The 8,572-nt window shown below is 36.4% G+C and overlaps 1 long non-coding RNA gene across 1 annotated transcript in view; it reads right to left on the bottom strand.

Moving 5' to 3' along the window:
• The window catches only part of LOC135964721 (uncharacterized), a 35,463-nt gene extending 27,713 nt beyond the window's left edge, over positions 1–7,750 (bottom strand). The window contains exon 1 of the long non-coding RNA XR_010577260.1: positions 7,660–7,750. This is a non-coding gene — a long non-coding RNA (uncharacterized lncRNA). The remainder of the gene's footprint in view (positions 1–7,659) is intronic.
• Between the last annotated feature and the right edge of the window lie 822 nt (positions 7,751–8,572).

An 8,572-nucleotide genomic window follows, 5' to 3' on the forward strand; every position in this document is an offset into this window, starting at 1 on the left:
AGAGGTATGGGCATGTTCCTCTCAGGTCTAAAGCTTTGCTCTCTGCTGTGTTAAGCCCCCGACGTCTGGCTTTTGGATGCATACCCATGCGTTCTGTATTTTATGTCTACATACATTTATATTTATATACATATGCTTGTATATTGTCTAATGGTAACACATTGACTTGAAAATAAAAACACATATAAATTAAGTAAATAGGTTCAATGCTTTTCAAATTCATATGACCTTAAGAATCTTTGCTAAATAAAACTGTTTAAAAATTATTGATAAAATAAAATAAAAATGTCTTCAGAATTTAATTTATACATTTTTGCCTGGGGCTACAGGTCAGGCAGGTTTGGGCTGTCTCTGCTAAATGTAGTAAGTTCATAAAACTATCTCTTCTATGATATTTTTGGTACTTCTTTGATTTGTCTGTGAGCTAAAGCTACTACAGCTGGTGGCTGGGCTCCCCCAAAGCCTTGCACACATCTTACTGTGAGTCTATGTTTTTGGTTTTGAGTTTCTAGGTCTTGGGGCCTAGAAAGATTGCCATGATGAAACCTGAGGATATACATGTGTCCACAGCACCTGGGCTACCAGCTGCAGGGCAGAGTCAAGCTCAGCAGGGCCCTATCCTCCCAGATCCAACTCTTCCTCTTGGTCATGCTGGGAGGGGTCAGATCCTCCAGACATCATCTTCGTAGTTCTATCCTCTGTCCCTTGCTTTACACTTGGTGTGTAAATCCAGGACCCCGATGGACCCTCCTTTTCATAACCATTCTGGGTGCCCATGGGCATTTGGATCCAGGACAACCTGGGGGATACAGTATTGGGGAGGATACCTGTGCCCAATATCTTAAAGGCCTTGCTGAAGATGAAATTGGCTGATTTAGGGTTGACCTGGTTTTGCTGAAAAAAACAAAAACAAAAAAATACGCCAGGCGCGGTGGCTCACGCTTATAATCCCAGCACTTTGGGAGGTCAAGGTGGGTGGATCACAAGGTCAGGAGTTCGAGACCAGCCTGGCCAATATGATGAAACCCTGTCTCTACTAAAAATACAAAAATTAGCTAGGCACAGTGGCAGGTACCTGTAGTCCCAGCTACTCGGGAGGCTGAGGCAGGAGAATGGTGTGAACCCAGGAGGCGGAGCTTGCAATGAGCCAAGACAGCGCCACTGCACTCCAGCCTGGGCGACAGAGCAAGACTCCATCTTAAAAAAAAAAAAAAAAAAAAAAAAAAAAACCCAAACAAACCAAAAGCTTCAGCTTAAATGACTACTATTGTTTTTCATGAACAATTCAGACATAATTGTTAAAAATTAGTAAATTAGGTAAGTACAAATGGAGTAAAGGTTTACTAAAAAATTTATTATAGTTTCAAAAATTTTTTTGGTAATTGTCACTCTTAAAGTCTTAAAGTCATATTATGTTAAATTAAGTAATAGTTAATCATGAAATATCTGAGTTATTTCTAAGTTAAAATACTGACACATCAATTATTAAGCATAAGTTTAAGTTTGAATACTCTGATACCTTATTTTGATGTGATATAGAAAAGATAAATATATTTGAATCTCTTGATAAACGTGAAAAATTGAGGAAATATTTTTAAGAATTATAAAATAGTTTTCATTTACAAATACTGATATGAAAGAGTTCCTTCCTAGATTTTCACTAAAAATTAAGATACTAAGAGTTAAATTATAATTAATATATGTAATTAAAACCACTAAAAATAAGGTAAACCATTTTGTATGAAAAGTGTATACAAAAAAAGGCAACATACGTTTTCGGTGAGAACATTTACAAGGAAGCCATGAGCATGTGGTTTGTCAAAGGAAAAGTAATTTTGTCTAGTTTAGAAGTTACTTAAAAGTTGTTTCAGACCAAGCACAATGGCTCATATCTATAATTCCAAAACTTCGAGAGGCCGAAGTGGGAGGATTTCTTGAGGCCAGCCTGGGCAACAGAGAGAGACCCTGTCTCTACAAAAAAAAAAACCCATTTTTTTTTTTAATTAGCTAGGGTGGTGGTACACACCTGTGGTCTCAGCTACTGTGGAGGCTGAGGGCTGAGATCGGAGGATCACTTGAGCCTGGGAGGTCAAGGCTGCTGTGAGCCACGATCAGGCCATTGCACTCCAGCCTGAGTAACAAGACCCTGTCTCCAAAAAAATAAAAATAAATAAAGGTTGTTTCAGACTAAGTGAATGGAGAAAAAAATGATATAGGTAAAACTAAATGGATATAAAGAATTTTTAAGAAGTAGAAGAGTAGGAAAAAATTATAATAGGTTATAGAAGGTTTATGAAAATTTTATCTTGTGTGCAAAGCTGACTGATATCAGAGAAATTTGTTTATACGTTTTCATTAAAACTAGCTTTAGTATTTAAAGTACACAAAGATAAAGCTAGTGGTTGATTTTCTCTTTTAAATAATATTTTTGCATAGGATTAATAAAAAGAAAAGATTTTTGTACATGTTCCGAGAAAATGCAAAAAAAAAAAAAAAAAAGCAAGAGAGAGAAACAGATTTTGTGGGCCTCATGTCTTGTCATGCTTCTTCAGAAGGTGTTTTGATTATTTGATTATTTGGAAAACTGAGTCTCCTGTCAATCAAACAGCAAAGGTTTTTGCTTGTTGAAATCTTCTAATTATCACTTTGGCTAAATGAATGACTATTATCTTTTCATCGGACCTATGATCCTATTTTGATCGAGTATTTGAAACCTTTAACATATTTGAGAGGCTTCTCACAATTATATTTCAACATCTAAAATTAAGTATTTTTGACCTCAAACTAACTTTGAGATATTCCAAAAAGCTGCTGAAGCTTCCAAAAGAAATAATAAACCAGCTTATTTGATATGTTCAATTATGTATAAAGATTTTCAAATAAGAAATAACATTTAACCTTTTCTAAATTATATATGTATTGTCATGTTATTAGTATTTGCTCCAAAATTATATGAGATTCCTAAAAATTGTGTTTGTCTTGTTATATATTATTAGTCATAATTATGAGTATTATGTTAAATTGTTGTAGGACATAAAAAATGACGTAGTTTTCTTGTTAATTCCATCTTTAACCATGGCCATTTTTAGTCTTGCTCACAATTAATTTTTTTATGCTGATCCTTTTACTCTGAAAGCTCTTCGCAAATCCTAAAGTGTTGTGTCTTCAAGAAAGTTCGCGGAAAGGACTGCAACAAGTACTCTTGGCTGGACACCGTGGCTCATGTCTGTAATCCCAGCACTTTGGGAGGCAGAGGTGGATGGATTACCTGAGGTCAGGTGTTCGAGACCAGCCTGGCCAACATGGTGAAACCCTGTCTCTGCTAAAATAAAAAAAATTAGCTGGGCATGGTGGCATGCACATGTAATCTCAGCTACTTGGGAGGCTGAGGCAGGAGAATCACTTCAACCCAGGAGGTGGAGGTTGCAGTGAGCCGAGATCGTGCCATTGCACTCCAGCCTGGCCAAGAGCAAAATTCCGTGTCAAAAACAAACAAAAAAACCAAAAGCAAACAGAACAAAAACACAAGTACTCTTGAACGCAAATTTCTTAGAATTTTAAGATTGTATTATAGGACTGAGTAAACAATTTCGGAACTCTTAATTTTTAAAAAGTCATAAAATTGTTAATATCAAGCAAAACAAGAATTAATTACATTGGACTAATGTAATTTTAATAATTTTTTTGTTTAAAATATTGCTGATTCTTTTTATGTTCTGCTTTACAGAGTTAAGGAAAATGTTTGCTCTCTTAAGCTTTACAGAAATAGGTAAGTATACTTTTTTGAACAAAATTGAAACATTCACTTTTTTCTCTATCTGCTCAATCCTGAATTTGGAAACTATTTATGAGTATTTCTATTTTATGGCAAAATAGTTATTTGAATAAGTTCAATAAGAATCTGTTCCCTTTTGCCACAGAACACAGCTGGAGATTCTTGTTATTTTACCAAGGCTTTGACTGAAATGCCATATTTTCAGATATGACCAGACAGCTTTGAGAAACTGAGGTTGATATTATGAAGCCCATAGGAGCTTTTGGAAAAACTGATCTAATATCTTAAATACACGGTTCACACGGTGGGCTTGTGGTAAGTAAGCATGTCACTTTCTGACATCCCAGGAACCTCAAATTATTTTGGGGACCTTGAGAAAAGAGAAATTCACTAATGTGTACAGGTATTACTGACACAGTCTAAGAGCAAATCCAATCCTCAGCTTGGCTTCCTAGCCTGAAGAGGTTTCTAAAAGTTTAATCTGAGATTCCTTATGAAAACTTCCAGCAAAGTAAACTTAAAAAGAGCCTGTGTTACAAATCGATATGCTTACTGCACTTTATGCAAATAATTAGGCCAAGTACAATAAGACTAAAACTTAATATGCAAATAAAATGGCTTTACTTTTATTTATCCTTGGTAGAAATGGGGGACTGAAGAGAGAAAAATCATGTTTCAGGAAAGAAAAAAACAAAAAAAAACTATAATTAGATTCCAGTTTACTGTTTGTTCTTTCTCAGTTTTTTTATTTGCCTGTAATCTAAACTAAATCCTAAATTGTTAGTCCTATCAAAATCTGTCTTTGAACCTCCATACAAGCATTTTCAATTTTCCTCCTACATTTCTGACTTGGAATCACTAAATGTTAAAATTCCCTTTTTCCTAAGACTCTGCAAGCTGATACTAGCCAACTTGGCTTTGAAGAAAAATCACTGCAATGTTTTATAAATGGACAAACTTTACACACAAGCTACAATCCAGGAAAATCTGTCAGATTGCTACTGATATTCTCAGCTGTCCTCCAGACTTTAGAAGAAACTAGTTTGTGAACTACTCCAAGCATTAACCTTTGTTTTTCTTCCAATTCTGTAACAATGGCTCTTACTATAGATCTTTTTGTCTGCATCATATATAGAGTACTAGCTTTAAGATCCCATCTACAAAGCCATCTCCTGAAATAAAACAAAACTGGTCTTTTCCCAGAAGTGAGCAGACTAATTAGACTGGCCTTTTCCCAGAAGTGAGAAGACTGGTTTAATGAGATCCTTTGCCATTCAGCTACTAACTCAGTTTTTCTCTCCACAACTACCAACTCAACTTTTTGTGTATGAAACATTAGGAAAGTTTCAAACAGGGATACTGGGGCTCAGAAACGGACACCCAAAAATATGGCAATTGGATATGCCGGTTACTTCAAATTAAAGGCTCCTGGAGGCCAGTAGACACTGGAAGAAGTCCTTCCCTCAAGTTCTCTTCCCTGCCTTAAGTCCAGATCTGCCAAAGAAGAAAACAATTACCTCGGTTCCCTTTTCTGTGTTTTCATTAACTTAACTCATGTTATGGAAAGAATGACTAAAGTCTGTCAACACACCTGGACAGACTTTTGTCACAAATCATTGTCTTCTATTTCAGTCCAATTCAGTTTTATTTTATTATTTTATTTTTGAGACGGAGTTGCGCTCTGTCGCTCAGGCTGGAGTGCAGTGGCACAATCTCGGCTCACTGCAACCTCCACCTCCCCGGTTCAAGTGATCCTCCTGCCTCAGCCTCCCGGGTAGCTGTGATTACAGGAGCATGCCACCATGCCCAGCTAATTTGTTTGTATTTTTAGTAGAGACGGAGTTTCACCTTGGCCACACTGGTCTCAGGCTTCTGACCTCAGGCAGTCCACCCGCCTCAGCGTCCCAAAATGCTAGGATTACAGGCGTGAGCCACTGCGCCCAGCGCCTGGTTATTTTTTAGGGATTTTTAGATATCTATAAAAACAATATCAGTACTTTGAGGCCTAAGATGATGTTTTCTTCCTTAAGGGAGTACTTAATTTTGTTTTGTTCCGGCAACTAAGGGCCTTAATTAGCAAAACCTGAATCACCTTAATTCCCTTTCAGAGATATCATGAAAGTTTCCTCATAAGCCGATTATAAAAGTAAAATTAGTTACAACAAGCAAAGTTTTTAGAAAATCCCTGACTCTAGTAAGTGCCCAGAAAAATTTGAATGTAATTGATTTGCATGAAAAAATGCTGTAAAACATAATCACATAAATGTTAATGGTGAATTCTGTGATATTGGTATTTCCATGAGTTTTTTCGTTCTCCTTGCAGGCTGTAAATTATTTTTTAAATGAAAATTCTTTTATTAAAAACAGCTACATTTTATAAATTAGTATAACATAATGGTAAAGAGAAATGTGAATGTATTAGAAAAGATGCTCTATTGAGAGGAGACACATTTGGGTTTCTCATGGCCTTGAATGAAGGTCCCTCTGCCGATCCTATCGTAATAGTCCTCGTGTCAGTGAAGTCCCCTGTGAAACTGGATAACAGGATTTTAAGGTAGAGATGTTCATCAGCAGATGGAAATGAAGTCTATAGCTGTGAAGATAAGTCAGGCAATGCAATAATTATAGAGAAAAAATAATGTAAGCTATCAAAGAAAGATGTATACAAGGGAGACAGAGTCACATGAAGTCTCAGATGTAAGAGACCATAGAGCAAAAGGCTGAGTTCTGGCTTTCAGGAGTTTTCTAACATAAGTACCTGATCACCAGTTAAAAGCTAAGGAGGAATATGAAGAATTAGTATGAGATCATAAAATTAACATGCTTTTCTAAAAATATGTGAAATGAGATTTTTAGGGAGGTATAGTTATGGCTGAAGAAAATCAAGGTGAATGAAGACAAGATCGATTGAGAATGTAGTGTCAGAAATAGCAAAGAAGCCAAAGTTTGAGGAAGTTAAGTGGCTAGGGATAAAATTGAAGCACGAACGCATTATTGGTTCTGCAGTCAAGGATAAGACAGATTTTTTTTTTTTTTTTTTTTTTTTTTTTGAGACAGAGTCTCACTTTGTTGCCCACGCTGGAGTGCAATGGCACAATCTTGGCTCACTGCAACCTCCGCCTCTCGGGCTCAAGCAATTCTCCTGCCTCAGCCTCCCTGGTAGCTGGGATTACAGGCACATGCCACCATGTCCAGCTAATTTTTGTATTTTCAGTAGAGACTGGGTTTCACCATGTTGCCCAGGCTGGTCTTCAACTCCTGACCTCAAGCGATCCGCCCTCCTCAGCTTTCCAAAGTGCTGGGATTACAGGTGTCAGCCACCGTGCCTGGCCCAAGGGTGGGATAGATTTAGTGAGATGACTGGATAAACAGAATCAAGAAAAAGCTTTATCAAAAACTTATGCTTCTTAAAAACTTAATCCCGGGACAGAATCATCTAAAACTTTGTTCCACGTCTTCACTTTGACTCACCCATAAAAACTTCAAGAACGAAGAATGAAAAATCTTAGGAATAACCACATATTTTCTAATGCTCAATATTTTATTTGTATTGTTGTCTTCTAAACAGATATGATAGGTCTTCATGATTTTTTGTTTTCCTTAAACTGATTCCCAAAGTATTAGTCTCATGAATCATGCATTCAAAAGAAACACAATCATTGTATTCTCTTTGCTGTATAATTTTGGTTTCAGTTTTGCTTACATTTCCTATTCAAGGAACATTTTCCTCCAAAACGACATTTGAAAAAAACAGCCAAAATGTAGTAGAGAATAGCGCGAGAGCTATTCTAGACTGTAACGAAAGCCATCTGCTATCACAATTTAATTTATTTCAAGTACTAATAAGCTGATGACAAAACAGCATTGTCTTTTAGTTTACTCACGCGAACTATTTCTCTTTTCTCCTTTTGATCATCTGGAGGAACAGGCGACCTTGGTTTCTGCTTTAGCTTCCTTGTTCTCATTAGATCGAACAATGCCTCTAAAGTGACCACAGATTTGCATTCAAACTGAAAACCTTTACCAAATGCAGTCTTGATTTGTACTTTGAAAAAAACATTTGCAAGGTATTTTATCCTTTTCTCCAACTTTTGACATATTACAAAGTACCCAAATGTGCCAGACTGTTGCCTCATCAGCCCCTGGCAGTCAGGTACAGTTAGATGCAAGGCAATCTTCCTAAAAGTTACTTATTAGAAATGTGAGAAGGGCAAATGCTATCATTGGAAAAACTGACAAAATTCTCAATAGGAAAATTAAGGAAGTGGAGAGTTACTATGTTTCTAATTTTTCATGTGCTTCTGTTTTTTTCCTACTTCAGAGCCATTGACTAATAGTTCAGTGTATCACAGGATGTGTTTTGGTCTGCTGAAACATGACACATATTTTCAAAGAACCATGGAAGTCTAAAAGAAAACCAATGAGAAATAACTAAATGAGAGTTTAGGACTGTAGCTTTCATTTTCATTCAAAGATTTAAAAGTCTCCATAAAGTAAAACGTTCTTCTCCGGCCACTTGTTTTCATAGTTCTGTGTTTTCCTTCAGGCCTTTCCGGCTTCCCATACGGCAGTAAGAAAATGATGTGCTTAATGATTACAAATTTGATATAGAATACGAACTTTCAGTTTCTGCATATGATGCACAGAGATGCTTTTGTGGTTTTATTGTTTTTCATATTACAGATAAAGAAACTAGAAAATGAAACCATTCCAAAAGTGGAAGTAATTTCTCACTGCCCCTGTGATAAACTCTGGTCATTGGCTGTGGCAGCAACTAGTATAAGATGCTCTGAAAAC

Source organism: Macaca fascicularis, chromosome 8 (assembly GCF_037993035.2).
Source record: "Macaca fascicularis isolate 582-1 chromosome 8, T2T-MFA8v1.1".
Taxonomy (NCBI): Eukaryota; Metazoa; Chordata; class Mammalia; order Primates; family Cercopithecidae; genus Macaca; species Macaca fascicularis.